Below are 25,530 nucleotides of genomic sequence, written 5' to 3'. Positions count from 1 at the left end.
CACTCTCCCCCTACTGCTAAACAAACACTGCCTCCTTACTGTTCGCTTACACACAAACAGTACACACACAGGTGGGTGCAGTCACATAGATGCATGAACAGGACACACAAGCTGTGTCCAAATTCACAGTGCCTATTAATAACTGACATGAGCCCAAACCTCTAGGCTAGTTCTAACGAAAGAGCCAAGAGAAAAGGTCACAATAAGAACAGGGATGCAAATATTCATCCAAGTTAAGACTTTTAACAATTTCCCAAGAAAGCATGGGCATGATTCCCATCCATCCATTTTTTTCCGCTTATCCGGGTCCAAGTCACTGGGCAGCTGTCTCAGTAAGGAAGCCCATACTTCGGCCTCCTCTGTCAGTTCCACCGGGGGGACACTGAGGCGTTCCCAGGCCAGCTGCGAGACATGATCCCTCAGCATGTCTAGGTCTGCACACTGCGATCCATTGGAGAAGGAGGACACGTTGGTCGGTCGCATTTGAAGAAGTATATTGAACTCCATTAGCTGACAAACATATACGGTAGTGCATAAAACTTGACAAATTAGAAGTTGGAACGATGAAGGCAAAGTGCAACGGAAAACAGTATTCCCTATCATGATGGTGATTCTACCTGCTTTTTTCACAAGACTGTCATAATTAAAGCCATATTGTGGAAACACCAACGCAAACCACAATATTTATTATTCATTATTACTGTAGTGCATGGTGGGTTTACATACATAATATGAAAACGTAGATTTTCAAAAGAACACTATCAAACAAGGCTTCATTGTCAAAGATGATTAAAATTAATTAAGTCTGATTAATGAGGAGCCAGATAAATGCATGCCTCCCCATCTCAGAAGTAACTTCATACATAAAAGCCTTGAACACAAACACTATCTGATGCGTAGAACGTTTGTTCAAAGTCTCATCAAACTGAAATCAAATGTAAACAGCAGCAAAAATACATACAGACACACACTTGAGCACACCGACACACAACTCAATTTATGTTGCCACCCACAACCAAACTGGCACCAGCAGCTCTTCACATGCACACTCACACATACTCACACATGCATACATACTTCTGTCACCATCATTTGTATGCAAAAGAGGCCTGCTGTGATGGGTTGCTATGGTTGCTGTTGCCAGGTTATATGACAAGGCACAGCAACTTGTTTTATTTCTTATCGACGCCAGTGTAAAGATGTCAGCGTGAGGCTACGCTAAGTTGAAGAGGCAATCACGCAGCACGAGTTGCAATGTGACTAGAACAAGTATAACACATAAAACCACCTTAAATCCACCAATTGGCAGTAGTTACAACAAGCCAAATGGTTGTTAGGCCTATATACAGTCGTCCCTGGCTACGGCACAGTTCGAACATCACTTCCTCGCTCAATCTCAGTTTTTCAAAAAATAATTCATTAATAAAACCACTGTTTCGTGGTTGACTATGGCATATTATTAGCAAAAATACTGAAATACTGAAAGACAAGTCGTATGTAGTATTTTGTTCACTAGGTGTCAGTAATGTTACACTGGTTAGACATTGCCATCAGCCATGGCATGTCTGACGTGATAGAGTGAAAACAAGTTCTCCTCCCATTCCGTGTGGAAGTGGTGCATTTTTGGCTTCGTACTTTGTCCTTCTTCCCCACTCCGTTTGAAACACTTTCTTAAGTTTAGAACCAATACATTTTAGGCTAACTAGTTAGCGAGGAGCTTGCTATATGCTATGAGCGGGGGCCACCTCACATGTCCCTGTAGTGATCCTGTGGCCTGCACATTAGTATTGCACAATGTGGTGTAAACAAAAAATAATAGGAGTGTAAAGGTGACTATAGGGGTGTTATTTCATGTCTCAATGTCTCCCTCTAATAATAATAAAAAACGTATTTAGAAAGTCTTAAACAGATTTTCTGCGCTCTATGAAAATATTCAATTTATTAATATTGAATCCTACATTGCAGAAATTCATTTATCGGGTCTGGAACCAATTAACCGTGATAAACGAGGGACGACTGCATTGAGTCATACACCAGGTAGGCTCTAACACATGCAAGTGCTTTTCTGAAAGAATATGAGAGAATTTATGTTTCTGTTGATGCTGAGTGTGTTTGCACAGCAAGTAACAGCAGCCTGAGGTCATGATGAAGGGAAGAGCACGTCAGGTATCTTTGATGTCAACACAAGTAATGTGGACCGGTGTGTATTTAGTCAGAATACATGCGCATGACCATAGGCCACAGGTGTCAAACTCAAGGCCCGAGGGCCAGATGTGGCCCGCAAAAGCCTGGGAATAATGTGTGTCAATAGTGCACTTCATCTTTTTCCTTTTAAATGTATTTATTCTTTAGTTTTGATGAAAAAATTATACTGCATGCAGTTTTTCTAAACTTTAATATTATCTGATCAGATATTCCAAACATTTTTTGTTATCAAAAGTAATTCCCTGAATGTCTGCTAGTCACCTTGACATTTGCACTTCACTTCTCAATTCAAAGCAAGTTATGCATCACTTTGTTAATAAAAATATAATAATCAAATGCACGGGCAATTGTGTAATAATATCATGAGGTTATATTTATATTCATATATATTAACAGTTACAAGTGGCCCTATGAAGGCAGCCACAACTGTGGCCCTCAATGAAAACGAAAATCAATTTTTGTTTGATCCTAACATGGATTTCTATGAATGGTACAATAGTTCTACTTTAACAGAGTGGTCACTAGTCAGTCAATCACAGGGCACATATAATCAACCATATGGACAATTTAGAGTTTCCAATTACCCTAACATGCATGTTTTGGGGATGTGAAAGGAAGCCGGAGTACCCACAAAACTTGCAACCTCCAACAGAATCAAACCTGACTGTTAGACAGATCTGCTAACCACTACTTCACTCTGATCGTCATCTAATGTACTCTATCCTTATAATGAAGCACATGGCTGGAGGTCATTCTTAGTACCAGTGTGCATGCACATGATAGAAATCAGAAACGGCATGAAGAATGGAAGGCAATCAACACGTGAGAATTGAGAATTCAACTAATTGATGAAATTTAAATCTATAAATTGTCTTAGCACCCCTCACATGCTCCATCACTCATGAATGGGCTATTGTTCTATTTTGATCAGTTCTCCATCTGGAACCTGGCAACAGGTGGAACAGGGGCTAGTACAATTGTTTGTGTCTGTCTTCAGGTGTGTGTGTTTGTCTTCTGCTCTGGGGAGTATGCGCTATGCAAATTTCAAATGATTCAGTCTTTATAAATTGCGTTTGCAAGCATGAATGAAGATAATCTTGACCTTGGTACATTCTAGAACATTAGAGAGAAGGAAGGCGACCAGTTTGCAAATGGGAAATGAAGAGAAGAAGAAGGAGCTGCAGGAAGCGGTGCCATTTGTCAGCCGTGCAACCGTGCATGAACTGCGCTGGCTACAATATTATTTTAACGTTCCCTCTCATTTACCTTATTATCTTCTTATCTGTATGCATCATTATGGAAGATGTAGCCTTTGTGATGAATAGCCTTTTTGATTGAGGATGCATGGTTCTCTTTATTTTAACACATGGTACATTATAGCTGTGTGATAATGTTAGGAACAGTTTGACCTTAACTTTGAGGAGTAATTATTTGGCGATTGCTCTCTTACTTTCAATAAATTATTCCAACATTTAAGTAATTAATTACTGTCAGTCTTGCAAGCATTTTTAATTTTTTTTTTTTTAGGAAAATATGTTATTTACCTGTATTGAATTTTACTGAGGGGTAAAAATAAACAAAAACAGATTTAAAGAAAGAAAACACTGATAATGAGAATATAATGCAATTGGTTCTACATGACCATTCCTTTTTTTCCAGGAAGTGCTCAGGGTTGTCACTTAAAACACATTCTAATCTTGAAAGGCTGAACACTCCACTGTCAAACAGCACATTGTTGGATTGCTGCAGCACATCTGATTTTGTGAAACAGCTCCACAGATGTGATGTCTCAAAGACAAAACTGTGTGGTCTCTGAAATTGCTCAAATGGATGAGGGGGGCTATAATGTGAGTGCTGTGCACCAATAGCAACAAGGGAGCTGGACAAGCTGGGAGGCTGTGATCAAGAGGGCTGTTAAAAAACAGCAGATGTATGGAAGATGTCCCAAGCATCCATTACTTCCTTATTCAGTTCACGTTGAACACCCTTCCTCCCTGCAGCACGCAGCCCATGGTTTGCTTTTCTGATCCAGGGGCAAATATGCCATGACTGCAGCATCCAAGGAAAAATCGTGGAGCCTGGCATACTGGAAGTAAACAGAGACAGCCCTGTTCCACTATGTCAGGAACCCTGATGTAGGCAGATTTAAGAATAGAACTCAACCATCAGTTTAAGCCACAGAGCACGGGACCAGGTGTCATGCACACAGCACAATGGCAACATGAGGTGTGCTCAGAAAGTACAGACTCACATTATTAATTGTACAAAAACCTAAGTACTCTTTTACAATCAGGAGAATACGTTCATCTACCAACAAATGCATACATCTCAGTCCCTGACAAGCTCAGGCAGTGGGACATCTAAAAAAAAAAATTTTTTTTTAAAGTACAGACTGGTGTACCTTTATGTCCTCAATCAAGAGGTGGTTACATCTGTCAATGGCAAACTGCTAGTATTCTATATCCGGTCATAGGAAAAACTTCAGTGAAAGAGACCACGTTGCTAATAGCCCAGACATGGCCAAATTACAGCCGCAGGCCATATTCGTTAAGAATTTTAACCTAGCCTGCCGAACTTTCCCAAATTATTTTGTTTAAACCTTTAAGATAAAAGCTGAGATAGGAATAACAATGCTATTTTTAAATCATTGTACTCTTGAACAATCAAAATAATACAAATGGTTTCTGAAACTACAGACTTTGCGCTTTTTAGTGATGTACAGGTCATTACGGTAATCATAGGGACTGCGTCACAGTCGCTCACAGAAGACGAGGCTTTGATATTGTTTGAAGAGCAGTGCGAGCTTGTTTGGCGAAGAGGAACAGAGCTTTCTCAAGTGATATTTTATCGGACATTTGAGTGTTTTTTACTATTTGTTTCCATATTTCGCTTTGTTGTTCGTGTTATTTTTTGTGTGTTTTTGCTTGATTGCGAAACATGTCGAGGAGGTCGTCTGGGAGGTAGAATAGGAGAAACGTCCATGTCTTGTCAACCCGTTTTTCGGTGCTGGAAAATATTAAGTGAATTGACTTGTGAGGCAGTGCCCTCTGCTGGATTTTCCGCCGCAAATAGTGCCATCGACCCACTCTCTATTTAAGTTATCATTAAAAAGAGCCTAATTATGTACAATTTAAAGCACAGAAAAGAAATCTTTGAATATACAGGGTAGAGAATGTCGGCCCACTAACAGGCGGGTGTCTACACTCTGTATATACGATGTATATAGCCCATCGCCCCCATGACCCGCGAGTCAAAAAGTTTGCCCACCCCTGTAATAGCCCCATATAAAAAGCGCTAGACTTTGATACCTCATGCAGCACAATCCATTAAATCCCATAAATGTCATTTTGATGAGCTGGGGATAAATGGAGGCAAAAATTGTCTGTTTAGCAAAACACTTTACTTAGCCTTTTACAATTGGAGTCTCTTCGAGACTCGAACATACATGCTGTGTTTCTGACAGGCTACAGATGATGTGCTGCAGAGAGGCCTGCCTGTAATGAGCACCGGGCACTAATTAGTTTGTTGCTGGATACCAGATCGGGCTGGAGCTGGAGCCCTGTCACTGGAAGCAGTGCAGCGAGGAGAGCAGAGAGCTCCTCTAATGAGCCCTCAGTGGTGTGTTTACTGCTACCCAGAGTCATGGCTTTATACTCAGTGTCCCCCCCTTCACCAGGTGGAGCTTGCATACACACAAACACTGTTAGATATTGGACAGTCAGGCACATCTAATCTATAGTCCTAATTCATGAGTGCAAATGTATGCGCAGACAGACAGGCAGGCAAGGATGAAGGCACCTCTCGGTTGTATGCCAGTGATGGCGCCTAATTAATGTGGCTGCACTGCAACTCTTCATCACATGTGAATGAAGCACTCGACAGCCTTACATGATTGTCTTAATGTAAGAAACATTAGCTGTGGATGAAGGTTTCTTTTTAAATCCGTTCCCATGGTCTTGTATCTATTTAAAGCACCTTCTTACCAAGGAAGGCTGCATTAGAGGAGAGAGACTTCTGTGTAATCTGTGTGGTTTGCATTTCCACTGCACCTCCAAGTCCCAGACAATGTAGTCAAATCAGGTTGATGACATACTTTCATTCTGGGCTCTTTCCTCGATCTTCCTCATTGATGATAAGAGTCCAGCCGTGTAATAAAATATATTGCTCTTATTTTTTAACACAATTTGAAAACCTTTAAAGGGTCCCTGACATGATTCATCAACTTTGCTTAAATTGTTATATATTGTTTGTAATTATGTTCTAAATTGTTACATTTTTGAAAGAGAACGGTAAATTCGTAGAACTTACATTTATAGGTAATGGCGCCACCCATAACAAACTAGCTCTCGCAGTTGAGCCTCATTTCTGAAAGAGACACCATCGGGGTACTAACACTCAGGTAAGCAAACATAGCAGTGTACGAGACGGAGGATGTTTACAGTGATTATAGCAAAGATTTGAGCTATGTGTCAATATTTTTCGGGGAGGAAGAAACATTTGGAGATAAAATACTTGCAGAACATGTTAAGCCTTAAGACATGGAGATGTCACCTTCAAAACACAGAATGGTAAGCGTAAATTACTCTGGAGTTGCTTATCCTTCACTTATTGTTTTATATCGGCTTCTTAATTAGCGTAAAGGGTTGTTATAGCCTATTTGAGTGTATGTATGGCCGCCGCCGCGCCCCACAGTAAACATGTTACTGTCAAACGATGTTTATATTACATGCTTTGCAGCCTTGTTGCCATTGTGGAATAGTTTTTAGAAGACATTATGTAAGCAAGACATGACTTATTCTTTTGTGCCAACTTTGACATAGAGGTCATTCTTGTTTTTTTCCTGTGTACAGGTGCAATAGCATCCTTTATCACAATGCGTTTATACCGTACTTTCAAGCCAAATGCTTCTTGTAAAGGTGTTCATTCAAAGCGGTCATCACTGAAATGATCACTGCAAAGAGCTAAACTCGAGGTGGACGTCCATCTGTCTCTCTTTCTCTGCACTTGCTTCGTTCATTGTTGTCTTAAACCTTCCTCTTTTGGAAAAGAAAACAAACTTACAGTATCACTAGGATACTATGAACATCCAGCAGCAACACAACATTTTGGCATGACTACTATTTTGATGAAAAATATATTGAACCAAGTCGACGATCTGCCTTGAGAAGCATTTGTTTACTCTGCTTTACCTGAGAGGTGTCACCCTGATGACGTCACTTCCGGAAATGAGGCTGAGCTGAGAGGTAGTTCGTCATGGCTGGCGCCATGAACTATACATATAATTTTTTCTAATCTACTATTCGCTTTCAAAAATCGAACAACGTAGAACATAATTACGAGCAATATATAACATACTGTATTCAAGCAAGGTCGATGAATCATGTCAGGGACCCTTTAAATTGCGTCATCATTGACTACTTCTTTGATAGCAGAGCAATTCAAAGAACCACCAAGAAAGGCTTATGAAAAGAAATAGCCATTACAGAGGCCTTAAATGTGTTTGTTGACGGCTAAAAATAGCAAGAGTTGCAAAGTTTTGCAAGATTTAACAAGTGCTAAAGAGAATTTTGCAAAGTTTCACTTCGAATTGTGACAAATATAGACATTTACTTCTAAAATATGTTCTTTTGAAACACTGTTGATAACAACTGCTAGCCGGTGGTGGTAGACTTATATTATTTGGTTGAAAGAAGTGTAATTTGGAGCCGAAGAGGGACAGCACTTTTAACATACAGTGTGTCTAAGCATGGGTCATGAGTGCAGAATACCGCACAAGACTGGGAGGAGATAGTGTCACTGACACTCCGAGTCTGTTGCTCTATGTGTGTCTCTGGGGATAACGGGTGACATCAATGGTTGTGTATAGGTAGCTCCAGATGTGATGTGTGGTTGTGACATAGACCAAATGAATGTGTTTAAAATTAACGTGACAAACTTTGGCAAATCTTGACTTCTTTCTTTTCTCTTCACTCTTCACGCTGAGGCTTTTACAGTCTAGCAGCCAATATAATCTGTTGGTTATGTTTTCTGCAGAACCGCATATTTAACATGGACATGTGTGCCTTGTGTAGACACGTCCACCCCACATTGTGATCTTCATGTGAGACCATGAATGTATTCTATACAAATTGTGTAAAAACCAAAGTAGTTTCACCTCTGCCTCCTTTCCAAAGTCTTTCAAGTGTCCGTCATTTATTGATGTATGCTGGTCTTCTCATTTGTTTCATCTCGTAATGTCCCCCAGGTGAGTCGGGACAGATAACAGTCCTCTCTTATTCATGGGCCTGTCGGACACGCTGACTGGTGACCTCCATAGCTCGCCACAGGAACTGGAAACCAAAACTGGCTGATTCAAGCCCACTAAATAGGAAAAACACAGCCATTTCTAATCTAACGTTGCTTCAAACTGGTGATAGAAGATGCAGATGCATTGCCATTTGTAAAATGTATGTAATAATACAATTAAGTGCATCAGCGCAATCAAATTATGTAAAAACTTCTGCCATTACAATTTTATCCCATTCGTCTATCTAAATTAGAACATTTTACAAACATCTCTCATCAACATGTAGTACAATTCTACACCACTGCAAATTAGGACAAGTAGAATGGGACACTGGAGCACAGACCTCCGCCAAGGTTAAACAAAAGGGAAATTAAATCCCGCATTTGTGCTCATTTTCATTGTTGACAGAGGATGACGAAACATTACAGGAGCGTTCCATTTTTGTATTCATGGAAAGGGGGAACACTGTTGATCTATTTGTTAGCAGGCTATATTCTGCTTCATGGAAAATAACAAGACATGAAAAAATGGACTTATAGGACTCCAAACTTTTATTTGTAACTACTATTCGCACTTGGTCAGAACGGTCGGAAGATAAATAATTTTAAAAGTACATTTTTTAGGTCCTTTACCTCTTGCCTTCGTGTTTGGGGGAGCAAAACAAGTTCAATTAATGCCCCTCTGACAGTGTTACTTAAAAGTTAACATTATTATTGAACATCACAATTTTTATCCAGCGCTTGTTTTGGATCTCATTAAATTGGTCATTAAGTAATTGCATTGCAGATAACACAAGCATTCTGACATTTCTGAAGTAATTTGGATTTCACAGCTAGTGGTGTAACCTTGTGAGAAAAATACGAGGCTATCATGGCATCTGAAAGCTTGCTGTTCTGTTCAACAGTTTGTCCCCTGCATGGCTAGATATCTGGGGCCAGCCTCATGTTTCCTGGCTGCAGGACTGTCTGGCCGCTGCATCATTCCACACCTCCATGTGATGCCCAGATTACTTTGTATGGCTGTGTGTGAGTGTGTGAGGTGAATGTGAATATCTGCATGCACATTCACTCTCTGAACTCCGGCGTGTGCATGCAGGTGGTATAATAAAGCCTCACAGTATGAGACAGTCAATTTGTGTGTTTGTGTTTTTCCACTGTCTCATATATGAATGTCCACAATAGTTTGGTTCGTACACTTGTGACACATTGCATCTGCTGTGAAAATTGCCATATGGATTAGATATGTTGTGTATTCACCTTCTGAATTGTGTGTGTGCATATGTTGCCCTATATCTGACAGCAATAGTGCCCCTGTGCTTCCAGCCAGGTGCGCGCCTACACAAGTGTGTGTGTGTGTGTGTGTGTGTGTGTGTGTGTGTGTATGTATGTATATGAGAGAGAGAGAAACACAACGGCTCAAATCTGTTATGGGTTACATGCCGTCACAGTGGAAAGCCGATTAAGAGACATGCCAGGTGTCAGGGACACCACAAACAATATTATGCAGACTCTCACATTCCACTCATCTCCATGACGACAAGGACAAGTCTTCTAGGCATGCGGATCGTATGACATGCACTGTAGATGAATGTTTTTCCAATGAAAAGCCACTGGAAACTTTAATATTTACTCACATCTTGCTTGTTGCATATTATTTGAAGCTAAACTTAAAACTATACTTTATACACTTATAAACATGTACATTACACAAATGGTAATTATTCACATAATGTCAAATAACTCCACATGATTCATTTTGATCTTGGTGGCTCCCCGAATATACTTCTCATTTTGTAAGTTTTGGTAGACTTATTTTAAACAGAAAGAGACAGATTATTAACCAAAATCCAGAAAAACATTCAAAAGGAGGTTGTAAGTTAATTTGTATTTGAATGGGTGGGTTTGAATCTTCACTTGGGCATCTCTGTATGGAGTTTGAATGTTCTCCCCGTGTGTGCGTGGGTAGTCTCCGGGTACTCCGGTTTCCTCCCACATTCCAAAAACATGCATGTTTGGTTCATTGGCAACTCTCAATTGTCCATAGGTATGAATGTGAGTGTGAATGGTTGTTTGTTTATATGTGCCCTGAGATTGGCTGGTGACCAGTCCAGGGTGTACCCCACCTGTCGCCCGAAGTCAACTGGGATAGGTTCCAGCATGCCACTGCGACCCTAATGAGGATAAGCGGCATAGAAAGTGGATGGATGGATGGGTGAGTGAAATAAGTATTCGGCTCTCCAAATCGTCAAGGTTCGAGGCTGTCAAATGGCAACTCGAAGTTTCACCTCATTCTGAAGATTGTCTATGGGATTAAGGTCTGGAGACTGGCTACGCCACTCCAGCGTCTTAATGTGCCTCTTCTTGAGCCTTAGCTCAACGTTTTGGGTCAATGTCATATTGGAAGCTGCATCCATGGCCCAACTTCTGTGTTGTGGTTGAGGTCAGAAGGTTTTTGTCCAAGATTCTATGGTACACGATGGTACACCCTCAATGCACTGAAGACTTCCGGTACCTTGAGCAGAGAACTAGCCCCAAGGCACTTTCCTTCCCCGTGTTTGACAGTGAGGATGGTTTTCTTAGGGTCATATTCACTTGTTTTCTGCTTCCAAACATGGAGAGTTGAGTTGATGCCAAAAAGCTCAATTTTGGTCTCATCTGACCACAACACATTCTCCCAAACTTCAGACAGGCCTCTACATGTGCGTTCTTGAGCAGGAACTCAATCCATGATGGCAAAGGGTTTTACCAATGTTTCTCTTGATGTCTGTTGCTCCCTTGAGATCCTTAACAAGCTCCTTCCACGTAATTCTAGGCTGTTTTTTCACCTTTCTCAGAATTATCCTTACCTCACGAGGTGCATGGAGCTGAAGAGCGAGGCCGATTTACTGTTATTTTATATTTATTTCATTTTTTTAATTGTTACCCCAACAGTGGTCTTACCTCACCACGTTTCTTGTTGAAGGGACAGGACTCATTTGTGTTCTTAGATATTTATTACTATATTTAATTATTATAGTGTGTCCATATATTGATATATAAGGGGGTTAACTTACAAATCAGCAGGGGATCAAACACTTAGTTCCTCTACTGTACATTAGAATTAAGAATTAATTCAGTGTTTATCATTTCCAAGTTTTCTGAAATAAAATTCATCTGACCACCTCAAACAAGTTACATGATGAGTCGTTGTTAGATCCTCCTGCAAATTGTATCTTTTCATCCAAGTGGTCATTTCATTGTTAATAACGATATTCAACTGCAGCAATCAGACATGAGATGAGCAAACTCATTTGCGCCATGTTTGAGGTTTGCCTTTTTTTCATAAATTACTTATTGAGTTGCTTCTCTTTTAAGACAGTTTGCCTTTTTCTATGCTGTATGTCTTTATTGGTCACAAAATGGTGCTTTCCAACTGGGTGGTTTGTCATTTCTGGACAAAGTGGCAAAGAACAGACATGAGCATAAATGTGCTCTGTTGAGTGACCACGCAAATACATTACGTACACAGTGTGTCCTGCTGCCTGCTGTGTTACCACAGACATTTGGTGCTGAGGAGAGTGACCACACTCCTATGCATCTCCAGTCCACACGGGGCTCTTCAGTACCCGCTAATTATTCTTCACACCTAATCTGAGAAGGAGAACAAGGAGAGGAAGATGAGAGAGAAAGGAAGGCCAGAGCGGAAGATGGAGGAGTGATTGGCAGCTAGTGTGGTTTGAGCTTCCTTACAGGAACAATTAATCACATGTCGCTGCCACCTGTCTTGTCTTGTCCCTTCTGTTGCTTCCAGCGTTGCCTACAGGATGGCAGAGTTTGTACAGTACGCAGCCAGCTGGGTTAGGACTGGCTTGCATGCCTTCACTGGGCATCAGGTATGAATAACAAATTGGACCAGTCGGAAGCAGAATCATGTCTGTATTGGCATTTTCTCTTAATCTTTTTATGGATGTGCCTTAGCTATTTGCATAAAGTCCAAGACATTTTTACCACTATTTCTTTTAATAAATTTTACTCCGCTTGCGGCTCACATGCAATAAAAACGATTGTTCTGACATAGAACAAGAAAGCTTGGTTTGTGATTGAACAAAATACAGTTTAGTCTGGTCTTGTCTGGAATTAGAACAGGACTTAGTTGGAAAAGTCTTGTCATATGATTGTGAAGAATCAGTAATACTTGAGAGACAATCTCATAAGTTGCTATTAATGCATAATAATCATTATTTTAAGTTAAGTTTGGAACATGGGACGCACGGAGGTCTAGTGGTTAGCGTTTTGGCCACACAGTCACAGTCAGGAGATCGGGAAGAGCTGGGTTCGAATCTCCGTTGGGCATTTCTGTGTGGAGTTTGCATGTTCTCCCCGTGCGTGCGTGGGTTTTCTCCGGGTACTCCCACATTCCAAAAACATGCATGTTAGGTTAATTGGTGACTCTAAATTGTCCATAGAATAGTTGTTTGTCTATATGTGCCCTGCGATTGGCTGGTGACCACGGTGTACCCCGCCTGTCGTCCGAAGTCAGCTGGGAGAGGCTCCAGCATATCCGTGTGACCCTAATGAGGAGAAGCGGCATAAAAAATGGATGGATGGAGTTTAGAAGTTCTAGTGTAGTTGGATGTAAAATGGAACATTTTAGTGATTAAATTCTTACATGAAATGACAATACTTTTAGGAGTCTTGAGTCCAAAGTTGATACATCAGCAAAAACAGCCAAATTATTGTCAAATGAGACAACCTTTTTTATTTCAAGCCCAAATTTCTGCCAATGGGGTAAGCAAAAGTTGCTTGGCTAGAATTCTTCTAACTAGAATATTTTTCTTGTGACTTTTAAGAATATAATAAGTCCTAAAATAAGCAAGTTGTTCTTAGTCATTCAGATAGATTTAAGTAAAATGTTCTATTACAAAGTAAGAAGTAAGCCAAATGTTCTTATAGGATTCTTAAAATGAGACAAAATTTGCTTACATGAAGCTAGTTTTAAGCAAAAATGTTCTTACATCTTCTAGATGTAGAAGTATTATTCTATTTTCTTACAATATCTAAAGTCTCCAACTAACCTATAAAGCAGATGGAAGGAATCCCGTACACAGGGTGGAGTGAGTGAGTTAATTTAGGAAAAACTATTGTCGTAAACGCTATCAGAATTCTTTTTTGGCATAAATTAGATAAACAGAGAGTAATATTTTCTTGACTCATATTTTAATAATTTTACACATTTACACAGATTTTATGACTAGATTTGATTTAAGAAATCTTGGTACGCTCTATGAAATTTGCTGTGCAGCGTTCACATTGGTCCGAAATCAGCAAATCTTTACATGTATTTTCTGTGTGTGAGTCCATTCTTAAATGTAGAAAGAAACCAGTTTTATTCTTAATTTAAGAAAAGGTATGAATGTGAGTGTGAATGGTTGTTGTATCTGTTATTGAAGAATAATCAAAATACGGTTTTTAGCTTGTTATGAGAAAAAAGAACAACAGGTAATTATTGGCAAAAAGTATTTTCATAAGAATTGGTTAGCTATACTTTCTTAATATAAGAGTATTTTTCTTGAATAAAAATTGCATTGTTGTTCTGAAATCAGCAAATCTTTAGATATATTTTCTGTGTGTTGAATCCGTTCTTAAATTTAGAAAGTTAGCTAAGAAGTTTTGCTCTTAATTGAAGACAAATATACCGTATATTAATCTGTTGCTGAAGAATAATCCAAATTAGGTTTTTAGCTTGTTATTAGAAAAAAGAAGTCATTTCTGGCAAAAATTATCTTCATAAGAAAGATTATTTTTCTCAAGTGAAAATTGCTAGACAAGTTATTTTTTCTTTTTCGGAAAAAAATAAGAAATGGTTGCTTAAAATGGGACTTTTTTTACTTTCTTGAAATGTAGTTTTTGCAGTGTGTATTTTATGATACCTCTTAACACTAGCGTCTCTGGTTAAATAGGCTTTTATCTTCATCTGATGTGAAATTGGTATTGACTCCTAAATAGAGGACCTAGTCGCCGGGCTCATTGTTGGAAATGTCAAGTGTGTTTTGGGAGGCCCAGATACTTAAATCCCAACTCTTGACATATTCAAATGTCATTAGTTCAGTGTTCCCATCTGCGGCATTAGCGCCACTGAGCAACATGTGTCATTGAGTGGTTAATGGGGTAGTCATATTTTTGTCAATAATCAGATGTGCTTGTAATTCAGATAGAGGCAGAGTCATGTGATTCCTCCCTGTCGGACTTAGTCGCTCCTCTCAACCTTGGAAAGCATCCTGAGGCATCAGGGAGCCGTGTCCAAGGTGAAAATTCCATTTGCAAATTCCCACCATCCCTGCAGCATATGGACACAGACTTACACTGCGCCTCGCCCATCATCCTTGATTCCATCCCATCCTCAATCAAAGCCCGTGCCCCTCCTACATCCACCCTGTTACTCTTGAGGAGGTCTCACAGGGCGACTGTAATTACAATCAGGCAAACACCCTTTGCGTTGTCACACGCCAACCTCAGCCCAAAGCCCAAATCCCTGTGCAGGCATCACCATTCATTTTCTTACTGCATGCGATTGATCGTCTTGTGCAGCACATTCAAAACTCAATAACATGCTTGCAACAACATTCACAGTGCCTGAATTGGGCAACACTGCATGGGCCACAAGCGCTGAACAGAGGCATCAGGGTTAATGCGATACAAAGAAGGAAGGAAGTGGCCTTCAGGGCAGTTAACACTAGAACAATCAATCATAAATGAGAGCGTTTTTTTCTTCAATGCTTTGCTCTGCCTTTATTTGGGTTGAGAATGTGAGTTTTTAGGGTAATGTTTCTCTGCTGCTCATAGTAAATCCACACGTTGATGGAGAAGAGTTATCAAGCTCATCATTTTGAGCAGCAAACACACACACAAACATATAGTATAATGTAATGGTGTCATTACAAGGAGCGTCCAAAGCGACGCCTTTTTTTTCCAATTTTCCCCCAAAAAAGTCCTCAAGCCCCTCCAAGAGGCCCTTTTTAACCATGTTCCGTAGTTTTTGTGCTGTGAGACGCAGACGCAAAACCTACATAAGACAATCCCACCTCAAAACCTGCAGTGAAGTGCAATATATGATCATAAGTCATTACTAGTGATGTACGATACCATTCATTTCCTTTCCGATCCGAAACTAAGTAAAATTCAGGCTGGTATCGGCAATACCGATACTAAAATACACCTAATGTGTCTGGTAAATTTTAAAAGGTAGCGTATTTCAAATTGTACAATAGCTCATAGAATAAATAATACAAGACATCAGAGTAATTTATTTGTTTATTTTAAACACTGAAGTATGTTGAGCTAATAATAATAATAATGATAAACACAGGACAAAGTCATACAAAATATCAGAAAATTGTGTTTAAAAAAAATAAAGTAAAAAAAATTTACATGTAATTATTAATTATTAAGACTTACGATAAGAATGAACACTAATTCACAATTCACACATGGCTCACACATCAGTCATCGTTTCAACAGACTGAGGCTGACGAATTGAGCAGTGCGCCGCTGCGCTTACGCACATACCCATGCGGAAGAAGAAGTAGTTCCCACCAACCGTGTATCATTTAGACAAGAGCTCAGAAATTTCATTACTTTCCACTGTGCTCCTGTTAATGATATAGATAACCTCAAATAGCTGAAATATCAAAGTATTGATATTTTGATTTGAGAATTGATCTCAGGGCAAAGATTTGGTATTGCAGGTATCGGTCTTTCAGTATCGATCCGCACGACACTACTTGTTACTGGAATTACAGCAGTCAAGCAGTGTTGGTTATGTTAATAAACACCTCGCCGAGACAACCTAGCGGACTGAAATATTTGACTGTGCTTGATCATGCTAAAAATATGAACAGCTTGACATGTTGATAGTAAATGAAAAAGAGGCCAAACCCTTTGTCCCAAAGCACAGGCATTAATCAGATGTCATTTGGGTTCCTAATGCAGCCAGATGGTATGTATTTAAGTCAGTGTGTGTACCATCTGAACATGTCTGTAAAGGCTGTTTCGGTCTGCATGTGTGTGTGTGTGTTTGCTTCCTCTTGAGTTTGATTTCAAGGGATAGAGACACAGTAACTTTTCCAGCCTCTACTCGTCTTCATGCAAAAGGTGTAGTTTTCACAGGCTTGCAGGGCATGCTGCAAGAATATTAATAGGCAAAATATTCGATTTTCAAATATTCACAGAAAAATATTCTTGTTTGTTTTTGTGAAGGTTCTATCTTACCAGAGCTTGCACAGCACGCTTTGACAACGCAAGGCAGCAGTATACACACAAATCCAATCGAGTATACTGTAGATCATATTCCCAGCACTGTACTGCCTCTGTTTTTCTCAAAATCGGCAGTTTATGCTGACCCAGGAATGGTCAGAAATGATGTATAGCAGGCACTGTCAGCAGAGAACTATAATCGCCTGCCTCAAGCTTTTAATACTGTTTCTGCCTTTCAATTCGGGGGTCAATTACAGGCAGGTTAAATACATCATTAAACTGCTGTTTCCTGAAGTGCCTCTTGCTCCCTGTCAAAATAACTTATGATGCATTGACAGGATTGATTTTAAATGGAGGCCAATGGCGTGCCCAAGAAGCCCAGACGCAGGCATCTGTTTTCATTATGCATCACATCAAGTACAACAAATCTGTCTCTCTCCTTGGACCAAACGTTGGTGATTTGTCATTGTGGCTTTTTCCCCTCTCGGTTTCTTTCAATCCACAATCTCATTGGTGGACTCGGCTGGAAATCGGCTGCCACCAAATCACTTTCTAGCCAATTATCTGAGGCATGTTTTCAACAGTTTGAACTACAGGGGTTAATTGGTTGCAGATCCGCGTCTGGACCGCGTTAAATACATTTCCGCGATACAGGATTCAACGTTAATAAATGGAATATTTTTGTAGTTAGGGCATAGAAAACCTGTTTGGCTTTATAAATACGGTTTTTAACATTGTTAGAGCCCTGTAGACATGAAATAACACCGCTATTGTCACCATTACAGTCCTATTCATTGTTTACACCACATTGCAACTCTTATGCTGCGGGGACTCAAGACAACCACAAGCTAGCAGGCTAGCCTCAAATTTATTTCTTCTAAAGTTAAGAAGCCAAAAACTTACCACTTCCACACGGGATGGGAGGAACTTTTTTCACTCTATCACGACAGACATGCCATGGCTGACTTCATGAATTAATGCAGTGTTAAGGTAAAGTAATGTAAGGTAATGTCTCAATGTATGGTGTCATTACTGCCGCCTACAATACTACATATCACTTGGATTTCAATATGTTTTGACTAATTATAGATCCTAGTCTACCACTAAAGAGTGGTCATTAATTCATTAATTTAGAAAAAAACACGATATAGCAAGGAAGCAATAATCGAACTGTGATGTTGCGAGGGACGGCTGTATAGCACACGTTATCCTTGCATTTCACAATGAAAAGCTGAATATAAGCCCTAATAACAGAGTCTCTCCAGGTTTCAACAAATCAAATGTAAGACTTTTAAGACACATTTTACATCCATACTGAAAAAAAACATCCTGGCAAAAAAGTACTCCAAATATGAAGGAAAATTGGGGGCCCGGTGCTATGCTACTGTTACACACAGTAACACATACTGAAAAATAAGACAATAAGAAAGGGTGATTAGTTATGAAAAAAATATACATTAAGAACATAGGACTCACACAATGTATTAATAACATGACAGAACGTGCGCCATATTGTATGCTAAGTGGAGAATGTAAGCAAACCAAGGCAAAATTGTCGTGTATATTTTCAACCTTAACCGAAAAACATGCGAACCAGTGTGGACACTAACCCAAGGTTCCACTGTAATGTAACATATAATGCTATGCTCCGTTGTAGCACTTTGCACAGCACACTAGATGGTTGTGCTAAAATTCTAACTGGGCTGCACAGGCACGTTAGTTATGTTTTGTAGTTATGTTATTGCCTCCTCAAATATCAAAACATTTAAAAGCGAAGACTGAAGTTTATACATTTGTTTTAAATAAAAGTGTCATTAATACCAGTGCTGCAACAACTCACTTTCTAATGACTAATCTTTCGACAAATGTTTGAAATAGTCGACAAATCTACTACTAATTTTTTTTTTTTAATTCTTATTTTACTGTGTCCATTTTTATTTTGAATACAACTCAAGGTCCAAACCATAAAACGTCACCTGTACCATGACAGGTGTAAATAATATATACAGTAACGTAGCTTACTTTTGTTAGAATCTCATTAGTAAACTGTTTTAAAAAAATGGCGTATGCTCAATATAAGCAAAAGCATCTGCATTTCCATTAAGTTGTTCCATATTATTCAGAGTCTGGACCAGTCTACTATCTAAATCATATTCAGCTAAAATTCAAATAGGTTTGGATACAGAAAATTTCATCAGGCTAAGATATGAATCGCTCTTCTTTTCCCGTAACTTTGTGGTGTAATTGTGTTACTTTACCAGAATGCTTAGGATAAAGGGAGTGTTGAGCCAATGTTTGCCAAAACCAGTGAGCCCAAAGGTCAGAGTTGTTGCTCATAGAAAAGCTTGTATGTGGGATAAGCCTTGCGTACGTGTGTTTTGAAGCCACACATGGATACAATATGACAACTTTGTCTCACTGTCCTTTCTCTTTGTATCTATCACTGATTTCCCTCTTCTTTCCCCAAATTTCCAACTCGTTCTCCCGTGTTGCTCGCTTCATTTCTCTCATCTCTTCTTTCATCTGTCTGTTGTGTTGTTTAGCGCCAATGCACAGGTTTCATTGGCTGGTCAGCAGTAAAACGATGTGTCGACTAAAAACATTGCAGTCATTGTTACCGTTGATTGCCGATGAAGTTTACTAATCACGGCAGCACTATTTAATGCATTTTTAAGAGCTTTTGAAACTGTATTTAAGACATTTTATGACATTTTAAGATAATTTTAGACATTATCGGATTTTACACCCTGTCATCAAAAATTGGTACAATTTAATTGTGTAAACTGTTTAGGCTATTTGTTCCCATAATGATAATACATTACGATTAATTTAGCCCACTTCATTGTGACTGTTATTGACCAATGTCCAGTGTGTATTAGTTTTGTCATGCAGATGAACTCGCCCACGGTGCGTGGCAGTGCACACTGGGAGCGGATCTGAAGGCAAACATTGATCTTTGACTGTGCTGATCATAATGATTTCAGGGTACAAAGTGACTGAGATCACAGAGCGGAATAGAAGAGAACTACAGAGACAGGAACAGGCGCACACAAAAATGGGAGGCGGCGAGTCAGAGTGCAAAAAGAATAAGGCTAATAAAGACAGGGATGAAATGGTATTGTTCCTCTTTCCCTTCTGGGAGTTTTTGTGTCTTTGTGAAGCTTTGCCAGTTCGCCGAGCCCAACCGTGTGCTGCAAGGCGTGAGTGCAGCATGTAGGTTTATTTGTGTCTATGGGGGGATGATAACAAGTAAGAGACACAGAATATGTGCTCTAAAATGTGAGGTTTTTTAGGGGATGAAAATATTCTGTGGTGTCAGAGGACACCCTTAATTATAATTGCATAGCAGTTCCAAGCAGCCAAGCCATGCTGAACTAGATTGCACCAAGCTTGGTAGTCTGCTATAAGCCTTGGCTAATTGGGCCAAAGGCAAGGAAAATCTCCACCCCAGCTGTGACGGGCACCGGGTGGATGTGGAAAGGCAAAGGAGGAGACAGAGGGAGATTAGTTCTTCCTTGCATCCATTTACATGAGCACTTGTTGGATCAATATCATCTTGGATTCCACCTTTTTGACAGCATCTCAACTGCACATGTACAATCCTTTTTATTGGCTCAGTTGGTGGGAAACCCCAGATGCTGCATTCACCCAGCTGAGTTAAAAGTGATGTCTGTAATCTGGCCAACTAAATGGGACGACGGTGTGAAGAGGCCCACATTGGTTATTGCGGCATGCATTTCTGCCAGTCTGTCAATTTAAAGATAGGGATTGGATCTCTCAAGTCCACCTCCCAGCTGCCTTTAGCAGCAGGGGGCCCCTAGCCTCGCCAAAAACGATGGCAGGGTATTGGATGCAAAATAATTGCACGCCTGCCCAGCAGTACTACAAAGTACATATTTCCTCATCTTGTCAGCTCATTTTGTCTCTGTTTCTTTCTCTCTTTTTTGACCCTGATTTGTGATCTTTGAGCTTATGCTATTAGGAGACACCCATGTATTATGCAGCAGTGCCGTATTTATACTAACATTACTATTCATTGAGCTTTGAGTTTTTTGCATCATGAAGGATGTTTCTGAAGATTTCCCCAATTCTCCTTAGAAATAAACTGGGGAAAATGTGATGGCGAACACATGAAGCGCTGTTACAGCTGATTGCATGGATTCGTGTGCATTATATGAGCAATGTGCATGAGTGCTTGTGCAAAAAGGTTATGCCCTCAAGACTAATTTTGTGGATGCGCACAAGTACGCTGACACAACAGACACGCATGCACACACGCACAAAGGCCCGCATATGTATTCACCGCAGGCCCTCTGCATTTGGCTGGCTGAGTGACAGCATGACTACTGCATGCAGCCTCTCCATTATTCAACAGCATTAGCAGGAAAGCAGGGGGAGCGCAGATGAGAAGCAACAGAAAAAGACAGAGACGAGAGGAGAAGAATAGTCTGTTTGTGCTCACCCATGATGTCGGATGCCAGAAACTGTTTTCCAAAATAATGGAGTCTGTCGATGACGGCTGAAGATGCAATTTGCTCTGCAAAAAGAACGAATGAGAGCAGGAATTACAACAGAGAGTAGACAATGATAAAGACAAAAACAGAAACAACAAAATGATATAAAGAACAATAATATCAGTCAGAAATTGCAGAACATATCAATATTTTGTCAGGGAATGTTTTGCGGCAGGTTGATCGACCTTAGACCCTAACTCAGGATATTTTTAAGATCCGAGAGCTGTGATGAGAAAACGGGCTGTATCTTTCTACCCCTTATATCCTGTCTCAAATGAAGGATAAGCTCAGGTGATATCCTCTGCTACTGATCCGTGTGATTAAAAGGTTGTTTTGATGAGACGCCTGTAGATAAATCTTTGCATTTCCACCTAAGGGCCAACATTGACCGCGATGTTACAACCATTGCCCTCGGCTGTTTTTTTTCTGAGACTGATGGAAAGGCTGTGATTGAAAGATGAAAAGATCTGGCGGGCCTAAATGAAGCATAATTTTAACTTTGTGCGGTATTACATCAAAAAGACAACGTGAGATAGACTATTAAGCCACATTTCCACCAAACACTACAGTTAGTTCATGGTATTCATGAATAACTTGCACACTATTAAAAAATATGAAAATGAAAAGAACATTTTTCAACTTAATACTGGTCATATACAGTAGATGATACAGTATGACATTGACTTGTTGCACCTTGAGTGACAAGGCAAGCAATTACAATTGAATACTGAATATGAAAATACAGTGATCCCTCGTTTATTGTGTTTTTTGTTTTTTATTCCTGTTGACCACAAAGGATGTTCATGGCAAGAGCTGCGACCACAAGCGCTCTGGTGCTTTCCTGACCACACTTCGTGATCACAAGATCAGGACATCTTGCTGACACCTTCACCTTGAACTCAGATCGGCGAGAGGTACAGATTTGTTGAAACGAGTGCTGTATTTTTTCACTTTTGCTGGGTTTATTGTTTATTTTATTTCTGCAATGAGTCACGGTCCACAGATGGCCCCTGGCCACACTTTGGATAACCATGCCTTTTTCACCAGTAAGACGAGGTGTTGTATTTAATTACCAAGTAAAGGCATGACGCAAAACCAGCCCTATTGCTAATAGTGTGTATGTGAGAGGGACCAGCCCTTTTGATTCTGAAAGCCCTGGGCAGATTACATTGATATGGCAACACACAGAAGCTGAAATCTGATTGGACAAAAAAATCTAACATACACATACACTACAGTGCAGCCAAGAAACAAACTACAAAATGAATATAATAAACTAATAATATAATTAATGGCACAAATACTGGAATTGAAGTTGTAACTGTAGGTCAGTGCTTGTGGTTAGGCCAGCAGAGAAGGCCTTGCTGGCCCTGAGTGCACACCACTGGATTTGAAGAGCATCATGACAGATCGACAGCAGGAAAATGTAGCACAAATAAGGCAAGATTTAAGAAGCCTTCAAACACAGATTGGAAATGTACAATCACAGAATAACAGCTTCAAGAGGAGCTTCTCTGAGATCGATTAGAAAAACAGAGCACTGCGCATTGTTATCAAGGTACTACACAATGATAACGCTGCCTTGTGCACCTCTCTTCTTGTGCACCTCCCACATTCCAAAAACATGCATGTCTATATGTGCCCTGCAATTGGCTGGCGACCAGTCCATGGTGTACCCCGCCTCTCGCCCAAAATCAGCAGGGATTGGCTCCAGTATACCCCCGCGACCCTAGCGAGGATAAGTGGCATAGAAAATGGATGGATGGAACCAACAAAGAACGATGCAGTTGGAAGGATTACATTCAATAAGATTTGACATCAAGGGCCTGCTCAACAAGAAGTACTGGAATTAAGAACCCAATTTAGTACACAGCAGCCTGTGTTTTTATTAGGGATTTTTAGGGATTATTGTGCCTGTTGTGAGATAATTCAAACATGCAATAAAAGCAGGTGATCAAGTTTGGTGCTTGCGTCTCACCATTTTTATGCTTGAAAATGCTTAATTTGGGCAAAATCTACGTAAAATTTGTTTCAATATGTATTTTTTTAAGTAAGAATAGGCTGTAGTCAACCACGAAACATAAAGTGAAGACCCAAAATTCAAACGGCAAAGTGGCGAGGGATGACTACTGTTTTTGTGTTAGTGTAAATCAATGTTACTAAATAACAAGGGCATAGTTTGTACATTAATTGGGCTTTATGTAACCGAATAATCTATATGGTAATTTGCACAAAAAGCCCCAATTCTCCACAACCCTACAGAGTATGTGTTGTATGGATATATGGATGGAGGGATGTAGCCTAATCATGCAACTTTTGGACAGTGGATGCAATATACAGTACCTAAAAAAGAAGTGACTAGCAAAGTGTATAAAGTTAACCAAGTTGTGATGAAAACTTCTTCTTGCAAGACATTTTTGCTCATCTACAAATTTCCCCCTTCACCATTCCCTTTGTTTTCCTCATTATTCTCCCACAGTGCAAACCATTTCTGCTGAACAATGTTAGCCTGAAATAGGCTTGTGTGTATGAAAGGCCAGACTGTTATTGTGTATAAGTGAGAACATCATACACAATACATTTGTATGATTTCATATTAGCCCCCTCAAATAAACAATGCCTGCAGTATGAGTGGGTTCGACTAGATCGCAACAATAAGCTCTACTCTACAGTGCTGTAATTATGCAAATGTGATGCACGTTTCAATCAAATTGTGTTCATAAATCACTCATAATGATGGGAATTAAGCACAGGGTCTTTCCAGAAATGACAGAGCAGGGAGGAATGGCCATGGTGATGGTAACAATCTCTTCTACCTGAACACAATTTAGTTCCTCAATAGCTGAGATGCATTGAATGCCAAGTCATTCAATCCAAACCTAAAATATTGTGTTAAAAAGTACATATTTTTATGCAGTTTAGAAGGCTGCATTTAATCACATGTCAGAAAAATGAGACCACACAAAAGCCATCTTGTGTACACAGAACTGGACACAGCCAAGCCAGCATCACAATAACTGTGATTCATCTCTTTCTGCCTGATGAGTTCTGAACCAGAGGTCCAGTGTGTGACTGAAGCTAATATGCCCAATGGGACCCGTGCAACAAAGACAATGCTAATATCCAAAAGCATTTATATTCATATACTGTATATTACCAGACGTCAGGGCTGCCGTCAAGCTGAAGAAGGAGTCTTATGGGGCACGGGTGGCTTGTGGGACTCCTCAATCAGCTGATAGGTACCGGCAGGCCAAGCGGCACGCGGCTTCAGCGGTGGTCGAGGCAAAAACTGTTTTGCAAGAAAATATTAAGTTATGGGTACCATCATTTTGGTTCAAGACAGTTTTTGTCTCTTGAACCACAATTTAAAAGCAACGTCCGATTTCCAGTTGTTAATTTTATTTTTTTTTTTTCTGATTCAATTGGGTTTTTCTTTTTTTGATGTAAGAGTAAAAAAATCTATTTCGACTACATGGCGTTGACTCCCACCATTCAGGGACAAGCTGGTTTGGCAGCTTTATGTTTCTGTTAGTTGTTGCAAAATGCCTCGGAGCAAGGACTATTTGACTTTAAACATAACAAGGCATGTTACAGTATATCGTTTTAACGGTGCATAAGCCCCATCAAAGTCGAGCTTTTTCTATGAAATGTGTTTTCTGAGCAAACTCTTTTGAGGTTCTAATGTCATAAGAGTACATCAGAGGAGGACAAACCTTGTCAACAAGCAGACCCACAGGAAGAAATGTAGGAAGTAAATCTGCATTCTTCTGCTGCTATTTAATCACAGGTTTCCACCCTAATTCAATGTGGTGTCACTTCCAATCCTGTGAACGATATCATAGGCCAGACATATCATCAACATCGAAACTCCATTCTGATGGAAGCATCATCAGTAATTTAATTGAATGCTGCGTCTTCTACTGGGCATGATTTCTTTTTTTAAGATCAAATCATGGAAAAACCCACATTTAAAATCTTTTCATGAAAAACTCTTGAGATTGTGTGGAAAGTATAACAACAATTCTGTCATGAGTGGAAGCATGCATGTCTGTCTCTTGGTTCCTAATGAGATGCACAGCAGTACATTTGAACATGGTTCTTTTGCTGATTGGCTGAAGTCTTAAGTATAAAAATAGTGTTGACACTCTTGATGCACTCAACAATTTCACTGTGTGAACTAATCAGACGGTATGGTGGCAGGATGAGAAATGAGACGCAGGAATACATTACTCTAAGTATGTGTGGGTTATATTATCACCATATTTAAATAGATGCACAGAGGAGTCCAAGTTGG

General features: G+C 39.8%; 1 long non-coding RNA gene across 4 annotated transcripts in view; it reads right to left on the bottom strand.

Moving 5' to 3' along the window:
• The window catches only part of LOC129186839 (uncharacterized), a 73,942-nt gene that overhangs the window by 7,529 nt on the left and 40,883 nt on the right, over positions 1–25,530 (bottom strand). Inside the window, exons 4-5 of one of the 4 annotated variants that reach the window (XR_008572303.1) lie at positions 21,185–21,259; positions 11,585–12,120 (exon numbers count right to left, since the gene is read on the bottom strand). This is a non-coding gene — a long non-coding RNA (uncharacterized LOC129186839). Of the gene's footprint in view, positions 1–11,584; positions 12,121–17,982; positions 18,129–21,184; positions 21,260–24,985; positions 25,061–25,530 lie in introns of those variants that run through there. The other 3 variants (XR_008572305.1, XR_008572304.1, XR_008572307.1) reach the window with 3 other exon arrangements.

This window comes from Dunckerocampus dactyliophorus, chromosome 8 (genome assembly GCF_027744805.1).
Source record: "Dunckerocampus dactyliophorus isolate RoL2022-P2 chromosome 8, RoL_Ddac_1.1, whole genome shotgun sequence".
Lineage (NCBI taxonomy): Eukaryota > Metazoa > Chordata > Actinopteri > Syngnathiformes > Syngnathidae > Dunckerocampus > Dunckerocampus dactyliophorus.
This window is presented reverse-complemented; position numbering and strand designations above follow the sequence as displayed.